The sequence below is a fragment of the Hylobates moloch genome, unplaced genomic scaffold, assembly GCF_009828535.3.
Source record: "Hylobates moloch isolate HMO894 unplaced genomic scaffold, HMol_V3 SCAFFOLD_38, whole genome shotgun sequence".
NCBI lineage: Eukaryota > Metazoa > Chordata > Mammalia > Primates > Hylobatidae > Hylobates > Hylobates moloch.
The window spans coordinates 1,898,400-1,924,254 of NW_026652313.1; the positions used below are offsets into that span (position 1 = coordinate 1,898,400).

A 25,855-nucleotide genomic window follows, 5' to 3' on the forward strand; every position below is an offset into this window, starting at 1 on the left:
TTTAAAAATTACCCAGTCTCAGGTATGTCCTTATAGCTGCATGAGAACACACTAATACATCATCATTTTACTGAAGAGAAAACTGAAATACAGAGAAGTTGAGTAATTAGCTCAAGGTCACAAAACCAGGTGATGGTGGAACTAGGATTTGAACCTAGGCAGTCTCATTCCAGATTTGACTAAAATTTAAAAAAAGAAAAACAGGGCAACACCTGGAGCAGATCATCTTGTTTTCCAAAGAGCATCACAGAGTAGCATCATTATTATATTAAAATGCTTTAGACCAGAATCTAAGCTTTCTAAACTCAGAAATATCAAGGTCTCTCAGGAGTGACTGGAGATGGATATATGATAAGATGCCACTACATTAATTTACAATGAGGCTGTGCCTCCTTTGAAAATGACTAATACAGTAATTTTGAGCACTCAGTTGCTCAGGCTACTTAGCAGCTATTCCATTCATTATAAATTAATAAACAAGTACCTGTTTTTAGAGTTATATTTCCCTCACAGCTTTTCTAATCAAAGAGAATGAATCTCTTGGAGCATATGAAGCCTCATTATAAATCTCCTGAAAAACACCACACTCCAGTGTGAACCTGGGGGCCTTAGACAATGTGTAGACAGGCACAGTCAACATTTGTTTCTGAGAATTTGTCCATACTACCTTGAATGACCAATCTGCCTTTGACTTGACCCATTCTTTCTTCATTTATGTTAATATATTCTAACTTATACTTTGGCCTTGGGTGAAGTCCTTAACTTCTACTACTGACTACACTTCTTCTCAGACTTTCTCTCTGTTTAACACTCAGATGGCAACTTCATTTACCTTGTTGCCAAATTCTTAGGGAGAACTTCAATATTGCTTCCATGGACAAATAAGAGAAACTATGCAAAAGTACTCAAGGATATGGTATAAAACTTACAATTATAAAGTCGGGCAGATCATGAATCTAAAAAGCTTTGGTCTAGGCACAGTGCTATTTTTAATATCAGCCCAGTCTCAAATGAAATGTGTATGTTAAGCTTTGAGACATCCAGCTCTTCACCTCCACCACTTGGACTTGTTTTATAAAATCAGCAACAACATACATGACTAATGTCTCAGACCAGGTGAGATTCTCCTAAGTATCAAAGCATCCTCTACACCTCAATATACAATGTTTCTTTCCTTCTTCCTCAATTTAACAAAATATGTTTTATTGTTTCTATCATAAAGAAAGAAAATAGTTAAATAATGAATTTGACTACCTGTGAGTATATTTATCTACTCAGTCACCACTGCTTCAGATAATCTATCTTAGAATCAAATTCTTAGGATGTGAATGAAACACAATGTTTAAAAAGAAACTACAGATTGCTTCTATTCAATTTATATTTTATAGATTTAAGTAATAAAGAAGCATTTAAATTTGTTTTTTTTAATTTGTTTTCCCTTTTCAGTGTAGTATCACTCAGGAATAAAAGGCAAGTACATAAAATAAGGGAAAAATATTGGTTCAACTCCTTTTTCCATAAAAATGACCCCACTGATTATAAAAATCCTCCACTATAAAAGATGAAAGGCTATTCTCAATATCAAACACCTCTTTTTTTCAAACATCTTTTTTTACCCTTAGCAAACCGTTGGAGGGAAGAGTGAAGATCGCTTAGCAATAATACAATCTACCCTTCAATATGTGTAAAGAAAAGCTAGAACGGTTTTATTTGTTAAGATTATCTCTTAGCCTGTTCCATTAATAGATTCTGATACTTCATCTTACAAATATATTGTATTTATTTATTTTTTAGGACTATTGAACATGATATTTGATTAAAATACTGGCACAGACATTAGGCAATAAGCTTCTGTTCTGGCTCTATTTCTAGAAAACTATTATCTTGAAAATTACTCTATTAGTCAAATTTCACTATGGTTACCTGAGGAATAAACATTCTCAAAATCCCAAGAGCTTCTAACAACACATATTTACTTTTCTCTTATATTGTATGCTAGTGGATCTGCTCCAAGGCTATGGGTGAGGTTCACACATGCTCCCTGCAGCTCTTATCATTCCAGCGCCCAAATGTGCAGCACCCCTACCTTCTATTCAATTTATATTTTATAGATTTTGTGATGCTCATGTGATGAGAGGCAAGAACACAGGGAGCTGGTGAGAATTCAATGCTCCATGAAGCCCCATCTCAGACTTGTTGCAATGTCACTTCCATCCATATTCCATTGACAAAAAACAGGTGAGTGGTGAAGGCCAACATCAGTGAGATGGGGAAATAGGGTTTTCCCAAGCAGGGGAAAAGGGGGAGGAGAATGAATACTTGTTGAACAGTAATGCAATCAACCTCCATCTGTCACGTTCTCTTGTTTCCTTTCATATACATAATTGACTCACTATTTCTGCTCAAAAGGAAGGTGATATGGTTTAGGTCAATGTCTGTGCCCAAATCTCACATTGAAGTGTAATCCCCAATGTTGGAGGTGGCGCCTGTTGGGAGGTGATTGGATCACTCAGTAGAGTTCTCAGAAATGGTTTAGCACCATTCCTCTAGCCCTGTTATCATGATAGAGTTCTGTTGAGATCTGATTGTTTTAAAAGTCTGTAGCACCTTCCCCTCCTCTTTCGCTACTGCTCTGGCCATGAATTGCCTTCCCCTTCACCTTCTGGCATAATTGTAAGTTTTCCTGAGGCCTCCCCAGAAGCCAAGGAGATGCCAGCATCATGCTTCCTATACAGCCTGCAGAACCATGAGCCAATTAAACCTCTTTTCTTTATAAATTGTCCAGCCTCAGATATTTCTTTATAGCAGTGTGGGAATGGGCTCACACAGAAGACACTGAAAGTCTCATCTAATCATGGCACCAGGATGTAAGTACATGATCTCATGACAGTCTCTGCATCAAGTCTAAGTGTGAGTCTGTTTGATTTTGAGACTGATGAAATATAAAGACAAGTTATCTACCCTCACATATACCCTAAATACAATTGTAAGACAAAGCAGGTTAATCACAATAAACACTCCATCTGAAAATAGGAAGAGTGGGAGACGCAGAGCAGTCACTGGCTCATGAAATTCTGAAACCTTGCTGGACAAATGTTGCAGACATCCTCTGCACTGAAGTTAACACCTGTTTTTGTGATTAGGCCCCAGTTTGTCTTCCTGCCAATGGCTCCTCAGTCTATTTTCTCCATGGCTCTTTCAACCACCTTCTGGGAAGCCCTTTTGCTTTAGTTCTTTGGTCAGATCTTAAGAGGCCATTGGGGTTTCTGACATTTAGGGTGGCTGGGATGCCTTCTCAGCCTGCCTCCTGGCCATGGAATTGGCACACAAGTGTCAGTTTGTGTTTAATATAGTGATATTCTTTTTTAAAAAAAAATCCAGGCTAGCAGTAGCATTAAGTAATCCAACTTGTTCAGAAAGTTTACCGACTTATGGTCTTTATTCTAGGGCTGTAGTCATACCAAAATTCTTTTTGAGCCAGGTATCTGTCACTAGACTTAATTACAAGTACTTCTTGCTTATCAACGCTCTCAGGGACCAAGTCCTTTGTCACTTTTCCTCAGACATTTTTTTTCCAGCTGAAAGGAATTATTGGAGGCCACAATCTGAAGTTTTAAACAAATGTGTGATTGACATGCACCTTGATTTGTTTTTGCTCTGAGGTTGTGTCTTGAATAGCAATCAATATTTATGGCTCAAGGGATTTCTCAATTTTATCTTTTACTAACAGAAATGAGAGACTACTTCATTCTCCAGTCCTCCAAGATTGCTTAGACTCTCTATATAACCCTCCATTCTCACAAACATTATAGTTCATATCTGAGCTTGTCCTTTGTGTATTAGCTTTAGAAATAGAGCAAATGGCAACAAACTCCAAACACATTAAGTGCATGCTTAGTCTCTCATATATTCAAAAGCACTTAAAAGTTTAGCCAAGTATTTCCCGATCACCTACCATAGGTTGTCATTTTTCCAGATTCCTGTAAGTTTCCTTTCCACACAAACCAGCCCCAATCTAGTACTGGAACACTCAATTTCTTTGTTGTCATTGTGAAAAACACTTCATTTCTAGGTATTGATATTTCTAGTTGTAAATGAGTCTCCATAACAAAAAGAAAAATAAACAATCTCAAAATCTCAGTGGCTTTTATTACAATTACTTATGTCTTCTTCATATTGATCATTATTGGCTCTAGCTGTGAGCTGCAGCAGTGCTCGGGCCATGAGTTGAATTGGATTCAGATGTGCTCCACAAGCTAGCAGGACCTGGTAATGTCTTTTAAAGTCCAGAATTGTCAACATGCTAGTTCTACCTACATTCTATTGGCCAAAGCAAGCCATATAATAAAGCTCAACACTGATAGGATAGGAAAGTACATTTATCTCAGTAGCAAGAGAAGATGGAATATTTGTTGACGGGTAATACAGTTTACCACAGTTGCTAAACATCTTGGTCTAACTATGATGTCACTCAATGAAAAGAAATGAAGATATAGAAGTATCCATACTATGTGACTAATGATTAGATGCTTTTATGCTTCTACTATTTACATAATATTTGTAATAATAGTTTAAATAACTAGTTATTATTTTGAAATTAAAGCTGAAGCCTATCTACTCCTTTCTCTTCAGAAATTTCTTTCTTAAAATACTGTCCCAATTTTCTTACTGCTAGCACATATCCTGAAGTGAGCATACAGTAAGACATTTAGGTCTGTATAACACGAGTTATATGTAACTCAGGATAGCAGTGGGAAGTGATAATAATTTCTTTACCTGCAATATCAAAACATATAAAACTAAATCTATCTCACCTTTGGACAAACTTCAACCTTTTCCACTCCATATAGTGCTACACTGAAGTGTATTTGGCAAATATGTTGCCCTTTAGTACTACTGTAATATTGTCAATCAACTAGGTTTACCTTGGCTTTCCATTTAAGAAATACGTTTTTCTATAACATGAACCAGGTATAAAGTAAAATCTCTTCAACCATCGAACCTGCATTCTTTCTTCCCAGCATCATTAGCGGAAAGTTTAGAATTCTTTTGAGTTACAGAAATTTTTAGCTTTTATCCTTTGGATAATATTTACATACACCAGTCAGACTTAGAGCATCATCCCAAAGCCTACTGCTGAAAGGAAGGTGTGAACAAAGGCAGAATGTGCTTCTCTGATGAGGAATTTGGCTTATCCAGTCTCAGCACCTTTAAAAATATCACTCAGCACCTGATAGTCATTTCAGAATGTTAACAGATCTTTGGCAGTCTGCAATAAGCAACTATATCAGTGCCATTAGCCTTATACATGTGTCCTATAATTCAGCCATTCTATGACTATTATGTTATCTGTCTGTCAGATTTCATAACTGTAGGGAGAAGGGTAAAAGATTCAATGCTTCTAGAGGAATTTTATACCAGCTTCTCATGTCAGTTGTCTGCTTGTTCATTTTATAACAAGCTTAAATTCATAAGGAGGGGTATAACTACTCTGAAGACAAAGACGGGGGCCATTGCAAGGGTTGGGACTGTCTCTCATTTCTTCAGGGGCACCATGTCACTTCATTCACTCATCGCAGCAGTTGGACCTGCCCTGGGATGTCAGCCAGAAAATTCTAGAGAGGAAAGATGAAGTATATTGCACAGAATTCTGATTCTTAGGGATATAATCTTCATCTGAAATCTCCTCTTGGTGCATAAATCAAAGTCAAGTCTAAGATTCAAGGGTGATCTAAGACTCAAATACATTAGTCTCGGATTCTCCAATGTAAACCTCAATTCTCTACTATTTTCTTCCACTTTTCATAAGTAAGAAGGAAGACCTTTGCCTAAAAACAATGACAGAATAGTACCATGAGATAAATATTTAAGAAGGAGCACCACACACCCCAATAATAAAATGGCTAAAATCGAAAGCACTGACAACATCAAGTGCCGATGCAGAGCAATAGGAACTCCCATTCATTGCTATTAGAAATGCAAAATGGTACAGCTGCTTTTGAAATCAGTTTGGGAGTTTCTTCTAAAAGTAAACACACTTATATGTATGATCTAAAAATTGCACTCTTTGGTATTTACCCAGATGAATTGATAACTATGTCTATACAAAACCCTGCAATGAATATTTATAGCAGCTTTATTTACAAGTGCTAAAACATGGAAGCAACCAAGATGTCCTTCAACATGTGAGTGGATTAATAAATGGTGATACACCCATTTAATGGACTGTTGTTCAACAATAAAAAGAGATGAATTATTAAGCCATGAAAAAGCCTGAAAGAACCTCAGATGCATATTGCTAAATGAAAGAAGCCAATCTGAAAAGGCTGCATAATGCATAAGTCCAACATATTGCATGATAGAAAAGGCAAAACTATGGAGACAGTGGTCACCAGAGCTTCACAGAAAAGGAGGAAGGAGTGGATAAAAAAGCAGTGAAACTATTCTGCATGATTCTGTAATGATGGAAACTTGTCATTATACAGTTATGACACAACACATTGTACAACACAAAGAGTGAACCCTAATGTACACTGTGGCCTTTAATAAGTAACAATGGATCAAAAATGGTTCATTAATTACAACAAATGTACCACACTAGCAGTACCCAACCTTGCTGGCACTAGGGACTGATTTTGTGGAAGACAATCTTTCTATGGACCTGGGGTGGGGTTGGGAGGGAGATGGTTTTAGGATAAAACTGTTCCACCTCAGATCATCAGGCATTAGTTAGATTCTCATAAGAAGAAAGTTTACAGAAAGCTTTAAGTTTACTTTCTGCAAACTTAAAACTCAAAAAATTAAAGTCTATTGATGTAAGAAAAAGAATTTAAGACCATAGAGCTGTGAAGCGATTAGGTTACAACAAATGGCATCATGATTTAAAATTAATTCAACTAATTGCAGAAGTTATGCATGAAAATAAATTTCATGACACGTTACTTTTTATTTTAAAACAATTCTGGATTTATTCAAGAAAAAAGTTAAAAAAAAGTTGTGTGAAAACTGACACTATATTTGTATTTAAAAGTCTTATATTTAATAATATATAGTTTGCTGCACCCATTAACTAGTCATTTAGCATTAGGTATATCTCCTAATGCTGTCCCTCCCCCCTCCCCCCACCCCACAACAGTCTCCGGAGTGTGGTGTTCCCCTTCCTGTGTCCATGAGTTCTTATTGTTCAATTCCCACCTATGAGTGAGAACATGCAGTGTTTGGTTTTTTGTCCTTGCGATAGTTTACTGAGGCACATGGATACATATGTAACAAACCTGCACATTGTGCACATGTACCCTAAAACCTAAAGTATAATAATAAAAAAAACACACACACACAAAAATATATATATAATTTGTTTTCTAAAGAATATTAACTTAAATATCATATTTTAAAAGCATTTTATAATTTTAAATATTATAAAAAGTAAATATTCTCTTTTAAAATAATTTTTAAGTTGAAGACATCTTGAGTTACCCTTAAACTGCCTTCTGGCATTGGATTAGTTATAGGTGCTAATTATCTCTTGCCTAGAATACTCATTCATTCATTTGTTCTTCATACATTAAGTACTTACTATATGCTAAGCATTGTCCCAGATTTAATGAAGAAAATGTGATAAGAGTTAAATAAAGCAGTACCTCTGACCTCAAGGAGCACACAGACGCTAATGAGACAGAGTAGTAGACTTTAAATCAAAGTAGGCTTAATTCTGTAACAGTCAAAATCTCAGCAACTGAACAATATTGAAGTCAATTTCCAATTTATATCACCTTTTAATGTGGATTGATGTATATGAGGTAGGGGGTGAAATTTGTTGAAGAGAAGCTTGCCTCCATGCGGTGACTCAGAAATTCAGGGTCTTTCTAGCTAGTATCTCCAGCTTCAACATGTGGTCTGTTGAAAAAAAAAAAAAAGTTGGGAGAGAAGGGAGAAAACGAAGGTAAAATGTACAACACTGTATATGGTGTTTTACTTGTAGGTACAAGCCCACTAGCTGTGTACATCACATGGCCCCAACCTAACTAGAAAGGAGGGTGGGAAATAGAATCTTTCTATATTGCCAGAAGGAAATTGAATGGGTTAGTAAAGAACACAGTGTTTTCCTGTCACACAGTCATATAAGAAAATATTTACAATATAATAATATATATTTATATAAATATAAAAATATTTACAATATAAAATTGTATATAATTCACAATACAATGTATACAATATAATATATAATAATATATAATATTTAAAATATAATAAGAAAATATTTACAATATAATATAATAATATTTACAATATAACAATATAATACAATATATTGTAAATAAGTTATATTTACAATATAACGTTGGAGGATGTTATAGCTTTCCACCAATTTTAACACATTTTTGCTTAAAAGTTTCTTTTTATTTTCTCAATCTTTGTCTAATATCTTAAAGTTTGCTCTTCTAAACAAATTCATTCTGGCATTTCCTCACATCTAACCTCCGTTTCAAAGTTTAAGGTACATTTTTCAGTTACTGTAGTAATGCCACCACTACAAATGACCTCCAGGTGACAGTGTTAAAGGATATTTGAAAATCCTGAATTGTAATAACACTATGTGGTAAAATACAGCCCAATGTCTCGAAATCACTCAAAGACAGAGACCCATAAACAAATTCACACAATACTGACTAAACATGGATGGAAGACATGTCTGTTTGCCTGCCAAATTGGTGCCACCGTGTGACGATAATGCCAACACAGTTTACAATTTCCTCTGCCTCATAGTTTTAAACTTACGTAAACTTGATGAATATTTTAAAATTTTATCAGATTCTCAGTATTACCAAGTGTGATATTAATGTTTTTAGTTACTATTTTTGAAATCACATAATAAACTTAGTATAAAATGTGACCAAATTTGTAAACTGGTTTTTCAGTAGCACGATAAGCTACAGAACAATCTGTGATAGATTCTCTGTCTTTAGCCACTTCTACCTCCTTCCCATTTTCTGTGGGTAATCCATAGAGAATTATAAATAAGAAGCACAAACCTCATCATGTTACTTTTTTCAGTAAAATGTTCAATACTTCTTCACCCCACCAACTCGATTACCTATAGGAAAAAGGCCAAACTCTAAAGATTTTAAATATAATTCCATATAACAAACATCTAATGAAAATCTGCCAGATGCCAAGTGTTTGCAAGAAACAGAACTGAAAAACTCTTTACAATCTTTGCAAACCTTATTTTTCCATCCGTTTTTTTTTTTTTTTACCACTGTCCATCTTTGGCTCTAACATACTTAGCGGTGAGTCATTCCCTGACCACAAGATTTTTTTTTATCTCCTTGCCTTTGAGCATGCTGTATCAGCCAGAGTTTAGCGTAGTAAACAGGCACTGCAAGCAGAAAGGCATCTATCACAGGAAATGAAATGCTTATAAGATGATTAGAAGGGCGGGTGCAGAGGGAGTCATGGGACTGCTACTGGACCGATGAGCTCAGAGACACACTTGATGCTGACAGCTAGAGCCAGGTATGCTGATTCTGTCTCCTGCAATTACTATGACTGCCTTTAGTTACAATAGACACTGGAACGTTAAGTCTAGCTACTACTTTAAACCCTAACATCTCTTTATACTCTAAAATCTCTGTCCCATCATTTGCTAGTTAAAAAGCACCGAATACAAGGTTCCTACTACACAGCCACATTCCAAATCTCACAGCAATGCATCTAATTAGCATAGCCTACTTTGCATCCAGACTTTGGCTACCAGAAAGTGTAGGAAACATAGTTTTTGATCTCTCTGCCACCCATAGTTCCCGAATGCACATGGAAGTAAGAATGAATGCCGAGCCGTATCCAGAACGTAGTTTGTTTCTAATGCCTTGATTGCTTTCCTTCCCTATACGATACCAACTCCAACATCCAGCTCTAGTATTTCCTTCTGTGTGATGATTTTCCTGGCCTTAAATCAGGATCACAACATTGCTCAATTCCTAGTAGTACTGTTCTCATAGAAGATATTGCATAAAAGGAATATATAGAATGTCTTGGGTTCTGAGTGAATGGTGCCCCCTAAAATTATTCACCATAATAACCCTGCTGTAGGTCAGACTCCTCTCTGCTTCCACAAATGTACTGTGCTGTGATATTTTGTTCTTGTTGACCCCAAAGAAAGACTGTGAACTTTCAGAAAGCAAAGCCTGTATCTTATTCTTATTTATATATTTCTCTTTTCTTTTTGCTATGCCCTAGTGTACAAAAGGCACCTTAAGACGTGTTTGTTAAATGAGTTAGTGAATGAATGTATGTAGAAATGAATGAATGAATCAGCCAAGCCCTTAAAATACTTCTAATTATAGATTTTAAATGTCATTTTTGTTTTGGTATCGTGAGAACAAAAAGACGACTTCTGGAAACTTTTGTGTATTTGGAGGAAAAATTTTGCGAAATTTTAGGTATATAGAAGGTTCTTTTTAATCACTTATTTTAAATGTCTAAGATGATCATTTGGAAAAAAAGCAAAAATACATAATAATTTATATTTGAGAATTACCAGTTGTAAGTCATGTGTATTATACTTAGTATTGTTAAAGCAAACTAAATATGGCCTGAGAAGGACTCCGTACTTCTATATTTGAGTCCTTGTGGACAAACTGTAACCTAGCTTAATAGGTAGACAAGATTGAAAACCTAATTTAGGAGTATGTGCCTGTAACAATAGCTGAGTCTTGGTCAATCCCAGCGGCCATACTTCAACCACTCATAGACTGCTAAGTGTTCAAACGGTGTTCAAATAAGGCAAACGCCAACCTGAAACCAATCCAGCTATTTCTGTACCTCACTGCCAATTTCTGTATGTCACTTTCCTTTTTTTGTCTATAAATTTGTTCTGACCACAAGGCATCCCTGGAGTCTCTGTGAATCTGCTGTGATTCTGGTGGCTGCCTGATTTATGAATCATTCATTGCTCAATTACACTCCTTTAAATTTAACTGGGCTGCAGTTTTTCTTTTAACGTATATATGTATGATACTTCATGGTCATGTGCATTTTTTTTCTGTTTAGGATTTAGAATTAAGCTGGGAACAAAGAGTAGTACCTTAGCATGACTGGCAAAAGATATGATCTCTTTAGAGCTTTGTTGTTACTGAAACTCACTGGGACCATACAATGAGAAATGGGTTTCACTGTGGGAATACGCACAGACAAGAGCATAAATTGAAGCTGAAAATCAGTCAGTTCAAGCAGCTCCAAGAATGGCCATCTCCTGTCTCTCTACCTGTTTCTCTCAAGCACATGGCTTCATCACCTCTCTCTTGCTTTCTGTCCATTTGCACTTTTCTCCTCTTGCCAAATTTTAGACTTTATAAAATTATAGAGAAGCTTTATTTTCTGCCTATTTACTCACATTCTTCTTCCTCAAAAGTCTGACTTGCCTAAGATCTTCATGGTTCTGACTAGATTTTCATGGCATCTCTCTCTTAATCCTTTCAGCTGCTGCTATCTGATTCTGGTTCGCATTCAAAATCTTGAGAGAAAGACCATGATTGGCCCAGCTTACCTTTTCACACTAGATTACAGCATAGGAAGTTTTCATATCAGGACTGTGTTCTCAGCCACTACGAGTTGGCTTTTCTTTGAGTTGCTGCTAGAAACATTCTAAGGATTCCATGAACTTTGGCCTATCCCAAACCAATGGGAAGATGATTTCTCGTAACTCCTTATGCAGTCAGGAATTCCTTCCCACAAACCTGTTTACCACAATTATTTGTTCCCAGTTATTTCAGGTGCATAAAAGTGCTTCGTTGCTATGTGGCAGACAGTATCTAGGTCCTTAAGAAATATGTAGTAGAGTCAAAAATTGTGAAAGATTTGAGATTTTATCCTGCTTGCAAGCTATATTAGGTTGCCATAGTTTCATGGATATGCAGAAGCACAGTCCTTCCTGGTCAGAGAAAAGGAAAGTTTATTACTCACAGCAGTAGCCATAGCCTGAGTATCATCATTTTCCTGCCCCAGTTCCATGAGCCTCAGTTGCCACAGGTCAGTGTGACTAGAGCCAGTGGTGCCTGCACACACGGTGGGTGGTGTTATAAGAAAAGATTCTCTGGTTTAAGACATTCTAATTATTTGTAAGACTGAAAGCACACCTGCACACAACCTTTGCTTGGGAGAGAGACATTATCTTTATTATTATAGTGGACAACAAACAAACCTGCCCTCCATCCCAGTGGGAGATACTATCTCTATTTTCCAAGGACTTTTGCTGTATAAACATCTGTGAAAAGATAATCCAATATAAAAGCTGTCAGAGCCTCTGCTTGTGAGATATTCATGAGAGACCAGGAGAGAATTTTCTTACATCAGAAGCTTACTCCTTCATAGCCAAAGAGGAATGATCATTTATCTTCATAATTTGCGTAACCAAATGACAAGTTTAATTAACTTTTCTTTTTTTTCTTTTTTTGTTAATAGCAGGCCTTACTCTCTTTTTTCTTTTTAAATTGTTAATAAATTATAATCATAGGCTGACTCTCTTGATATCAAATATTATTTTGCTCATCAATAGAAAACATAAATTTGCATCAAAATCTTTATTTGGATAATCTTACAATATTCTTTTGATGAATATCTGCTAAACAATGTATTATATGAATTTTTGTTTTTATTCTAGGATTTTGCTAGACTTCCAGCAATTTATTAAAATAAATGATACTAATATTTAATATTGCTTTAGATGGTTTATAAAAATAAATTTGCATTCCTAATTTTTTCTAGACTTCTTAGCAATTTATTAAAATACATGAGACTAATATTTAATACTCATATAAATGGTTCATAAAATAAATTTGCATTCCTAATTTGTTGCAATGAAATTTACTATTTTTATGCAAAAATGTCTTATTTTATAAAATAGCAATAAGTAAATACTTTTATTGGCATCTACTAACAGTTTGCTGTCTATGTAGCTATTTTTCTGTGATTTGCAGTAACTTATTTTAAAAAAAAAAAGAAAACATTTTTATAGATGGAAGCTCCCTAAAATTAGACTTCTAACTAAAACTATGCATTTTTTTCATGTAAAAATGCCTATTTGGAGCAGTAATACAAAAGCTTATATTCTCATTCATGGAATGGAATGAACTAATAAAAATTAATAAATAAAGATCTTTCTACTGGGTATTTTTGAGTTAGAGGATAATATTATTCCACAGGCATCATGGCTACTGAAAAGTCACATATTTTTGGTTTCGGTGGAACACAAAAAAGCAACAAATCTTGCATTAAGGAGTAGAAAAGATCTATGGATCAAATTACTAACTCTTAAAAGAGAAATAAGCTATTCATATTGCTATGAAAATCACAAGGAAAAGTTCTATATTAAGATACTCCCAATGCTTGAACAAGTTATTTTCTATTATACAGTGCTTTCCTCATCACTTCAATATGAAAAATTATTTATCAAAAATATCCAATCTATTAATATTCAGAATAAAAATATATTATTTAAGGAAATATAAATTTTGAAATAAACAAATATGCATCTTTATATTATCTTAGGAAAGTGATGTTAGCCAATTTCCTGGTAAAGAAGGAAAGAAAAGTGAAATATATTGAACCCTTATTATAGATACACTAGACCTTTTCATATACTCTTAACATAAATACAACTTGTAAAATAAATACTATTATCAGTAGTTTTAAAAACAAGGAAATAATATCTCACTGCAGTTCTCATGGCTACTAACATGCCAAAATTCACACTCAGGCCTTGTCTGCCTCCAAAGCTCCTGAATTCACACAGAGTGCTGAGATTCATATTTAGGGAAGAGAAAGACAAAACTAATTCACGTAAAGAATATCATAATCCTCCCTGCTTCATTTAATTTGTGATGCATATCCCTGTGATAGAGCAGATTAATAAGTAGATCTTATCATGAGCACATGATAATTCAGAACTTCTCTGCATGAAGAATGTATTCCTGCTGGGTTTCTCTATCTTTTTGCAGGTAATGTGTAGGTAATACAGGCTCCAGAGTCAAGCTAAATTTGAATACTTGCTGCACTGTTTAACAGCTGTGTGACGCTGGGCACATTAGGAAAACTCTTTATCTCAATTTCTTATTTGTAAAATGGTGGTAATAAGAGTAATTTTTTAATTTTGACAGTTGTTGTTGGAGTGAAATGAGATAATACACGTGAAGCAATTTTAACATGCCTGCACAAAGTAAGCGTACATGCCATCTTGTCATTATTCCACTATTCTCATATACATGCATACATGTGAAACCTGAATGTCACTGGGCCAACCTTGATTATGCTGTGACATTACTAAACAAACAAATGTAAGTATATCAAATTCCATAAGTTCTAATAATAATATAGATCTTACTGAAGGGGTGGCCACACGCCATATAACAAAGCTTCCTAAAAACAATCTTTCAGCTTCTCTCTTCCCAGGTCCTAAGTAGGCCTTTATCACCCAATTAACTTTGAAAGTCCCCACTTCTTAATATTGATACATTGCAGATAAAGTTTCAACATGAGTTTCAGAGGGGACAACCATTCACACCATAGCAAGAAGTCTCTAATTTGTCACATATACTGCATCCCAGAGGGTGAAACACCTTCCTTGGAGACTATTGCCTGTAAGCTGACACTTCATATACACATTCGAAAAGCCATTCCAGGAGTTTATGGGGCCAGCTGCTTATGGTTGTGTACTATGTGATACAATCAGTGGATTCCATAAAAAATAGGCCTAGTACCAAACTTCCCTTCATTGGTCGGATGATATGTGTTGTGAGATTTACTACCCATGGATCAAGTACTCTGTAAGCCTCCAAATAGTGGTGTTGGCTAAGACTCTGAGGGCAGGAAAGAAAACCTCTACCCAAAATAGGTAGCTATTTCCATAAGGATGAATTCTGGCTCTTCAAAGATGATGGGGCCTTCCACCTATGGTGGAAAATCATCTGCATGTTCCACTGGAGAAATGGTGTCATATTGGGGGTTCAGCATCAGTCTCCATTGCTGGCAAGTTAGATATTCAGAGGCAGCAGTAGGTTAGTTTTTGTAAGTGAGAACCTGTACAGTTGAGCACATGCATATTTTCCATTTCTGCCATGATGCTCATCTTATCTATGAGTCCATTGTGCCAGTTCTTGAATGGCTGATGACAAAGTCTGGTCAAGTCACTTGGCTCACATAATTGTTCAATGCCTTTTCCATGGTGGATGCTTTGTGGTGGGCACAAACATGTGCTTTTCAAAATATCTTCACATTTCATGCCCATTCCTATATGTCCACCTACATGCCTCTACCACCCATTTCTCTATCGCTGATTTTTTAATACTTTTCTTTCCAGTACTTTTCTGGCCAGGACATTAGCCACTGGTGAAAGTTTTCATGCTTTTTGTTTCTCTGGGGTACTTCTCTTTCCACAAAAGTGGGAGCCCAGCTTCAACACTCAAAGTGTCACACATTGAGAATATTTTCCACATCCATGTTTACATATACACTACTCCCCCAAATCTTTTAAATGTCAGAATCACCACAATGGCCAGGACATGTCCCATGTCACCTCTGGTGAAATGTTCAGATGTTGGGCCACCAACCTGTGCCAATGATTATCTGTAACCCTCATACCACTTGGGGCAGTATCCTTTATACCAATTAGGCAATGAGTGATGGGTCCACATCCTTCTTCCTGCTCTCTCAGTCCATGTTCAATACTAACTGCATCAGATTAGTTCCTTCAGAAAGCAGACACCAAGTTGGAATTAGAAGTGCAAGAAATTTATTAAAAGAAACGTTGCGAAAAATAAAGAAACGAAGAAGCAGGAGTGGGCAGTGAGAGCCTACAGAGTACTCTGTTGGTCTGACATGTGTGAAAGGAGACTGGCCAGGAGGATTGGGTGGAAAGAACCTCTGACTGCAGTGCTGCTTTGAGAAAATCTTGGCCAGGCCAGTGGGGAAATTGCCTTGTCTATTAGAAGAGCTTCACATCACGCAGAAATATCTCAACTCCAGTGCCTCTGCCACATTCAGTCACTGACTGAGGGTATCCCAGGGAAAATGTGGTTTCGATGTGAACACTGTGATAGATCCCAGGTATCTTAGTACTTTTTATCTAAAAGCCGGAAGAATTAAAGCAGAGATACAATTGCCTTTGTAAAGAAGCAGCAATCTCTTATGTTAATCAGAAGAGGGGAATGTTTAGTCCCTTTTACGGTTGCAGAGTCAACTTTTCTTGTCTGAGCATTGTTTATGTGAGTTAGGAACACCATGGATGGTCTGCCAGCTGAGCCAGTTTTTCACTTTCTCGTGATCTTAACAGTGCATTATATTACCTTTTGTTGTCTTTGTGATCTACTAACAAGCCTTTAGTTACTTAACTTACAGGCAATACAGTCTGTTCACAACTATTTACTGGCATTTGATGCTACGTTCCACCTCTCAATTTGGCTTCAACACACTCTTCTGATCGAATCACCCAGTGGCGCCCTACTCTACACATGTTCTCTTCTAACTGGGCGCCTTACAATTGCCAGACCATGACTTTGTTAATGCTCTTTCCTTGGCCTAAAATAAGTTTTCCCATGTCATAGCTATTCATGGTCTTATTAATTTCTTGTTGATTTAACATGAAACACTAACATTAGTAAAAAATAATATGCAACTCACATCATGCAACTATAATAAAAGCGTTGACACTTCAATGAATGACCTTGACATTCTGGTGAAAATGAGTCACGGCACAAGAAAATTTGAAATGTCCTGAAATAACACACAGTTCACATTTGAAATAAACAAGTTGGAGGTTTCCTTCAATATTATCACAGTCCTAAAAATTTACAACATATTGCCAATAACAAGTTGAAAAACTGAAACATCATTTCTAACCCACCAATAATAAGTAAACTTTGACCCACCATGCTATAGAAAAAAATGAGCAATTTCTCTTTTCTCTGTATAATTATTTCTCTGTTCTAGCAGGTGTTATTACAAAATTGAGTCACAGGAAGAGGTGAATTCGGCTATACATCAAATTAATATAGGAGAAATTTAATAGAAGGATGTATCAGATGGTCAGTTTATTAAAATAGTGTATTATTTTTTTCAATTGTATAATGTTTGTGGAATTTGTCACTTTTTAAAAATTTATGTCTCATGTGATTTCTTTTCTCTTTCTATACAAAAATGGAGTTTATTATCCAGTTTCATTTTTGTAATTTTGTGTTCTTTTTAAGAGAATGCCTCCAAATTGTATAAGTCCAGGTCTGCACAAAATCTGAATCTACTTCTGATTTCTGCATATGTTAGAATCATCTAGATGCTCTCTACACTAGCAAAAAAACTTTTAAACATATTAATATGGAGTGCTATTTGTGTTTTAAGGTCAGTATGAAAGTATAGTTCTGGTGGGGATGTAAATTTATAGAAACTTCCCAAAATAGCTGGGCGTGGTGGCTCATGCCTGTAATCCCAGCAATTTGGGAGGCTGAAGCTGGCAGATCACCTGAGGTCGGGAGTTCGAGACCAGCCTGACCAACATGGAGAAATCCCGTCTCTACTAAAAATACAATAATTAGCTGGGCATGATGGTACATGCTTATAATCCCAGCTAATCAGGAGGCTGAGGCAGGAGAACCGCTTGAACCTGGGAGGTGAAGATTGAGGTGAGCCGAGATTGCACCATTGCACTCCAGTCTGGGCAACAGGAGCCAAACTCTGTCCCCCCAACAAAATAAATAAATAAATAAATAATAAGTTAAAAAAAATAAACTTCCCAAAATAAAATTTCAAAAATTTTAAATTACTCTATGTTTTTCAAAGGAGAACTTTTTAGGCCTTCAAAATATATACCAGACAGTATCTGTGGTCAGTGAGAGCTCTTATACAATTATATCTTGACAAAAGCAAAGACAATTTTGTCCCTTTTGATATAGGGCATTGCAATAGAATAGAAAGATAAGAGACTGAAAATCACCATACCTAGTTGCTAGTTTCATTTCTACTACAAATTGGATTTTTATCTTCCTTTGGTCAAGATCTTAATCAGTCTCTTTATCTGAAAAACTAGAGGGTTGGTCAAAGTTTCTTGCTATCTAAATCATAGGATGATTATCATCAATTCACCACAATATATAAAAAAAACTACCATTACAAAATACATTCTGCTTTGCACTGTGACACAAACCCAATTAAAAATTTCAAGTATTGTAGCGCCTTAGTGAGTGCTCAGCACTGTGAGTCACTATCAGTGTTTGTCAAGCTCCCACTTAGATGTGTCTCTGAAAATTTTCTATTATATTCAAGGCAACTCCATGTTTAGAGACAAAATGAGAAATAGCTGTAACTGTCCAGGCCAATCAGGCTCTGTATTTCTTGTAACATAGACTCAAATAACAGGAGCTTGAATAAGATATATATATATATATTTAAGTAAAACAGATCCAGAGATAAGCAAGTCAGAGTTAGCAATGGAAACTTCATGAAGTCCTTAAAGACCTAAGATCCTTTCACTTTCTACTCTGCCTTCTCCAGACCCATGACCCAAAATGGTTGCTGGAGCTTGTCATAGCTATTCTAGCTTGTATTTTATTTTTTTGTATTTTTTTAATATTTAAATAACCATTTAAATATGAAATTAAAATAAAATTAAATAAATAAAAATTTTAAATGTTTAATTTTTTTCTATTTATTTTGTATTTGGTATTTTATTTTTATTTTGTATTTTGTATTGTAAGGGAATATGTGCGTTTGTGTATGTGCATGTGTGCGTGTGTGTGTGTTGTGTGTACAATGTGTATGTGTGTTTTTAAAGTCTATTTTCTTTGAATTATATATTTTAAAGTATATTTTCTCTAAGTGTCACGCAACCTTTTTTACTACAGTTTATTGGGTAAAATTTAGTCACTTGGGCTTAACTAGCTACAAGAGAGGATGGGGCATGTCCTCAATTTTTCCTGGACTGCAGTATGTCCATCGAGCAGTGAGGTTGTTAATACTAAGGAAGTAAGGATAGTGCTAGCAGTCTCTGCCACAGCGCATTTACTTTACCTTCTAAGAAGTGATTGCAATTTTTACTCTTCATTTCCAAGAATTTGTTTGGGTCCCAGTATTCATCTTCTCTCTTGTTTTTCCTGTTTTCTGCTCCATTGCCTTAACCTGATTTCATTTTCAGGGAGAATGTCTGGTGATTCTTTTGGACATCTGCCTTATTTCTGCTTTGGCTTCTTCCCAAGACTGTCACTCAAATCATAGTCCCAACTTGGCTCAGCCACTTAAGCCAACTGTCACCATTCATGTGACCCACATCCCCATTCTCAAATCCAGCTCAGTTATTTACAACGTGAGCCTCAACCTAACACTCTGGCTCCATTTTTCTCCAGGAGAGATTATCCACTAACAGCCCAAGCTTTTACAATGAAGACAAGAATTCTAGAGGAAAGCCTTTTCTAAATGTTACTAAAAGATAAGTTTTCATTTTCTAGACCAACTGCTCAGTGACTATATTATTTCATTTTTACTTCCTTTATTACCAAAAATGTATTGAATACTTACCAAGCACTGGGCTTTGATTAGCAGAGTGTTCTTTTTCTCTCATATTGACACATTTTTACAAAACACATTCTCAGGACTTAGCAGTAAAATTGGGTTAATCGTAGATAACTTTTTTCCTCAACAGAACACTTTGCCACATAAAACAAGAGATCACTGTGCACTTTCACAATGCCCTCCCGGTCTAATATTTCAATATTTCAAGACAGTTATAGCACATTTCCTTATTTATCTCCCTAAATCCTTCAACTCCTAGGCTTCAGTTGTTGGCAGGTATACTTTGGCACTTTCCAGTGGATATTCTTATACACCTTCCAGCAGGAATGGCTTCAAAGAATTAGTCTATTTACTGTTACTGATTATGCAACACATCATTTTTGACAGCCGTAACACTACTTCCTGGAATTATGAGAGCACATTGTACGTAACTGGCAATTGATAGAAAAAGTATAAAAACAATTTATTCAAGGAAATAGTCTATGATAAATTAAGAATAATTTCAACTATTTCTTATGTTAAATACCATCAAAATATATTTCAATAATCTAGAGGATAGAGGGGCAGAGAACATTTTTTCAAAGAGTAAAGTGATGTAATATAGGCTTTTAGTTTCAGTGAGATCAAACTCCTGGCTATAAGGTCAAATTCCTGGCAAATCACCAAACATATGAATTTTAATATGAGTCCTGGGGATCAGAAGGTAAAGAGTGACATTATCTGATGAAAAGCGCTAATTTTATGATCCTAAAAATCTGAAAAGTTAATTCTGAATGTCTTAGTACTCTGTCATCCAATTTTTTTAATTAGACAAAATATGAAAAATGTACTTTTTCTTCCAGAACCTTGAAGACACCTCTCCTTTCCCTCTTTTTCTTTATCATCAAGGTCCTTCAAACAACTATTTATGATTTTTTTCACCCAGTTTGTTATCATTTCTTCATTTCACTTACAATTTTCTGTATAGTATTACCACAAGTATTATTTAGGATAGGATATAATACAGGAATAAATCAATTCCAAAACTCTATTGGATTCACACACACACACGCACACACACACACACGAAGGAGTGTATTTCTTGCCTACAGAAAGTCAGCTGCAAGGCTCTCCAGGGCAGCTCCCTTCCAAATGAGTCAGAGATCTAGACTGGTTTTATCTTGTGGCTCCAGAATCTCCATATATAGCCACCATAGTCTAAGTGGTTGAAAAAGAATGGGGAGGATCATGCAACAGATTTTCATTGCCTCCATCCAGAAGTGACACATGGAATTAATTTCCACTCACAAGCTATTGTCATAACTCATCACATGGCTTTGCCTATTTGAAAGAGGACTGGTAAATATAGTGTTTCACAAATCCACAAAGAAGAGAATTGGCTCTCAGGAAGCTTTAGTAATGTCTACCATAACCCTTCATGGAAACCACCCAGTTTATTTTTAAATAAAACAATATAGTATTTCCTAAAGCCTTATACTTCTTAATTTTATTACCATTTCCTTCTTGGATTTATTATTACTGTTTCAAAATTTGTATACACTCACAACTCCTTTTTAACCCTTAGCCAAGGTTGCAGACATCTTTTTAATAAAATGAAAGCACAACAAAAATTTATCTTAGGCTCTGTGGTCTGCACCTCAAAGAATTTACCTAGATTTTTTTTTCTAGCTCCTAATTCCATACCTACTGGCTGTGACTTTGTGTCTCTGTTTCCCGTGAAGACCGGAAGCTGTCTACCTTCACACTCAGAAAGGGCACAGAGAACAGAAATCACACTTTATTGTCCGCATTAACAGGAGTTTGCTATTACACTGTCTCATTAGCATAATTTTACTTTCCCTGGAGACTGTTGCACAGGTAAATGATCTGCCTGTTAATTCCAAGAACTTTCTGAAAGACCTATCAACTTTTTTTTTAATGGAAAACATCAGTAATTTGAGCCCCAAGATTCTTTAATTTCCTGTCCTCAAAATCCTCATGTTGCTGTTTCCAGCAGTCTTTGACTGTTATATGTGATCATTATGCGATCCTAATCAAGTCCTTGCATTGGAAGATCCAAGTTAAACCAAACTTCTCATTTTCAATAAATTATGACCTCACCTTCTCCTGCTTTGAGATACTGCCAAGGCTCTGTGGAGGTGGTATTCCTCCTTACTGAGTAAGCAATAAACTCAGCTTTGCCTTAGCAATGGACCGAGTTGGTAATATCTGGGAAGCCAGGACACTTTATTTCTTACCTGGTTTCTGCCTTCTTGCTTCACTAATTCAGACCAAAGCTTTGTGTAGAACGTCTTCTTTTTTCATAATTTAAATTTTACTACTGACTCCATCTTTTATTATTATTATTATCTTTGGCTCTGCATTTAATAGCCAAGAGTTGGTCTACTCCAGCCTTTCCCATTCACAAATCTGGCTCCTCAAAACTTAACCTGAATTTACCGTAACTTTTTTTCTAAGAGAACAGAGCAGAACATTTATTAGAAGTCATGAAACCATGTTTTTCCAAGTTACCCACAGTGGATTGAATTAGTATCTACCAAAAATTGATGTATACCAAGAACCACAGAAGATGACATTATTTGGAGACAGAGTTTTTGCAGGTAGTGAAGGATCAAGAGGAACTCAAACTGGATTAGGGTGAGTCTTAAAAATCCAATGACTGGTGTCCTTATAAGAAGTGGATGCATGGAGATACAGAAGAGAAACACAAAGAAGAAGGCCATGTGAAGATAGAGACAGAGATTGATGTGATACTGCACAAACCAAGGGAGCCAAAGATTGCAGGAGTCACCAACAGCTAGGGAGAGGCTAGTAAAGGTTCTTCCCTAGAGCTTTCAGAGGAAGCATGTCCCTGCTGACACCAGGACTTGGGATTTCTGGACTTCAGACCAGTTAGAGAATAAATTTATGTTGTTTTAGGCTACCAGTTATAGTAATTGGTTATAGCAGCCCTAGGAAGCTAATAGAGATTTTTACCTACATTGGAAAAGTTGGAATCATCTTTCATTTTTTTCTCTCCCTTCTCTACTCCTATCCCTTCTTGCTCCATAGCCAAAAGAAAAAAAAATTACTGTCAAGTTACACAAATTCTACTTTCTAGTGGTCTTCTTATCTAAGTCTCTGTGCTTTCCAATCTAACCTTCATAGCTATGTTAGATTAAATCACAAAATTGTTCTTATTATGTAAATAACATTTTAAAAAAATTTCTAATAGTTCTGTTTTAAGAATTAAATACAAATTCATTAACTTGACTATTAAGACCCTTGAATGACTGAGCAATATTTCCAATTATTCTAATCTAGAATCCATTCTTTCTGTTTCCTTCTCTTTGAGTACTCTGTATCTTGTTATAATTTGTGAAAATTCAATCTTCTCATTAAGTCATTTCTGATTATTCCAACTTAACATATTAACTCATTTTTAAAAATCCAATAGCCAAGGCGGGCGGATCACGAGGTCAGGAGATCGAGACCATCCTGGCTAACACGGTGAAACCCCGTCTCTACTAAAAATACAAAAAAATTAGCCAGGCGTGGTGGCGGGCGCCTGTAGTCCCAGCTACTAGGGAGGCTGAGGCAAGAGAATGGCGTGAACCCGGGAGGTGGAGCTTGCAGTGAGCCGAGATCGCGCCACTGCACTCCAGCCTGGGGGACAAAGACTCCGTCTCAAAAAAAAAAAAAAAAAAATCCAATAGCTTTTTTGCCTTTAAATGAGGTATACTTTGTCTTTAATATATTTATATGTATCTTCCCCTTGTTCTGTTCAACTAGAATATAATTTATCTACAAAAAACTGTATTTTTTACTTATTTTGTATGTTAAGCATATAGCAGACTTATGAATTAAGTTGGTATTTTTTCAATGAACTTGAATTCGTTAACTAATTTGAAACTGCTAAGTCCAGAGACCATGAAATATTGAAAACTTGAAAGAGAAGATACAATTAGCAAACTATTGATCATTGAAGATATGCCACAGAAGGGCAGACTTTCAACACCTACTCTTTTTTACGTAAGACTAACCTCAGTGTTTACTGGCATATTATATTAAACCTTATAATACAAAGAAACTCTTTAAAGCTGTATGGCAATTTTACAACTATCAGGTATTGGGTTATATATTTATCATTATCCTGTGAATTTTAAAGACTAGTATCTAGAGCAAGGAAATGTAGGAAAGATACCTGTGCTTCAGTGGAGAACTTTGCATTATCTAGACTCCAGACACTCTCCTGGTTATCTGACTCCTCCCACCATCATGAAAAACAAAAACAAAACAGCAGTTTTGTCTATACCTGTGCCTTCTTTTCAATATTTCTGTTCCATAAATCTCTCTTCTTTAGATTTTTTTTGAAACAGTAAAAATGTCTGCCTGATGTCCTTATTGATTATATGAAATCTTTAACATGTATTCATTTTTATATCTACATGAGTCATGATTTTACTCTTGTTTTAAAGTTAACTTTTAACAGAAGTGGTTTCCTGTTTCATTCATTCTGGCGTTGTTAGAAATCCTGTCTACCATACATACCATAAGTAGAATGTTGGAAAAACTGGAAAATAATAACAGAAGGGTCACCAAAATAGTAAGAAAACTTTAAAACCTGTCATACATTGAAAAATTGAAAAAATTTGGGGGAAATTGAGTTTAAAGAAGAACAGTCTAAATGGGAAATGACCATTGTTCTCAAAAAACCTATAGGGCTACCATATGGATAAGTGAGTTTTCTGATTCAAACTTTTATCTGATTTTCAAGAAACTCCAATACTAGACTCTGACACTTCCATGGAAGAGGCAATCACCCGTGACTCCACTCACCCCTAAACCCTAAGGAACACAAACTCCCAAGTACTTGGTCCCTGTGTTCAGAGAGAAGGTCTGAGTTTCTGCAGCTTAGCAAACTCAGGAAAAGTGAGCTTTATGACTGCAATTTTTGCTCTGATTTCCAAATAACTCCAATCTTAGACACTTACTCTTCCAGAAAGTCAAACCAAGCTCAGGTCAAGTTTTATGAGTTTTTAGATGATAAATTTGAAAAATTGTGTGAAATTTACATGTAGGTAAATTTTGACTCAATGTAAATTCAAACTTTCCAACACTTAGAACTATACAGAAATGGTTTGGTCAGCTTTGTGATATAAGGATTTATTTGTCTCTAAGGGGTATTCAAGAGAAGTTGGAAAAAATCTTATTAAAGTTCTTTTACTATTGATTAAATTATTGCCTGTAGAATTGGACCAGATGCCCTATGGAGAATTTTAACCCAGAGTTACTAATTTCATGATTAAAGTACACCTTGGTTTTTGTATGTGCATTTAAGCTCTGGGAGCACCAACAGCATCCGAAATATACTCTCCTAAAGCTACTGTAACTCACCTATTGTGAAGTACATGTTAAGGTGAGACTTTTCCCATAGTCGAGGAGTTTTGGCTCAGAATACAAAGCTGATGACAAGGCATGTTAAGAACCTTTGAAGTAGTTGATTTAAGATAGTCACTTGTAGAAAATGGGATGCTTTTCAGCTTTCCAGAAACATAAAAATGTATCCCCCTCATCCAACTGGTTATTTGTTAAGCTGCAGAAATTTAGGTATTTCTGAACACAGGACAAAGTACTTAGTAGTTTCTGAACCTCTGGGTTCATATCAGAGTGATTGGTCGAGACATTCATAATTGATTCTTTCCTAGAATAGTCTAGGATTGGAGCTGCTCAAAATTCAGAGCAAAGATTGCAGCTGCCAAGGGAGTGGCCAGGCCTTTAAGAATTCTGTGGGCAAAAGAAGTGTAATGTTTCCCAAAGCCAGAAGCAATAGCTTGGAAAGTAGCCAGGTGTGAGTCATCAGAAAAGAACGCTACACTAACGCCTGCTCCTCTGTGAATACCACTGGGGCAAGAGTTGAGTGACAATTGTAAGGAAAATGTTAGCCAAAAAAATGCATCGCTTGGTTAGGAAACAGTACTGTGTTAGAGAAGGGGGAGGGTGAAGATGGAAATGTGGAATTCTCAAATCCAATATGAGAGAAACTTTTTTTGGGCATTTGCCATGACAGAAGGCCCATATTCCATATTGCAAGAGCACCAGTCCCTTAAGAACTTGTCCTTTCACTCTCATTCCTCCACCCTTTCCTCATCCTAGGGCAGCCAGCTGCAGCATGATGAGAAGAGAAGGGGTTGTGGAGGGACAAGTTGGGGAAACAGTGAGGCAACCTACTCACTCCCAGGCTCAACTGCAGAATTCATGGCTGCATCGGAGCTGGGATGCATTGAGAGACTGGAATTATGACATTTAATTGGAGCAACAT

General features: G+C 35.9%; 1 protein-coding gene across 1 annotated transcript in view; it reads left to right on the plus strand.

The window, feature by feature from the left end:
* The first annotated feature begins 2,228 nt into the window (after nucleotides 1-2,228).
* Nucleotides 2,229-25,855, plus strand: part of LOC116463488 (platelet-derived growth factor C) — a 269,385-nt gene continuing 245,758 nt past the window's right edge. The window contains exon 1 of the mRNA XM_058434669.1: nucleotides 2,229-2,238. The gene's annotated coding sequence lies outside the window, so the exon portion shown is untranslated. The remainder of the gene's footprint in view (nucleotides 2,239-25,855) is intronic.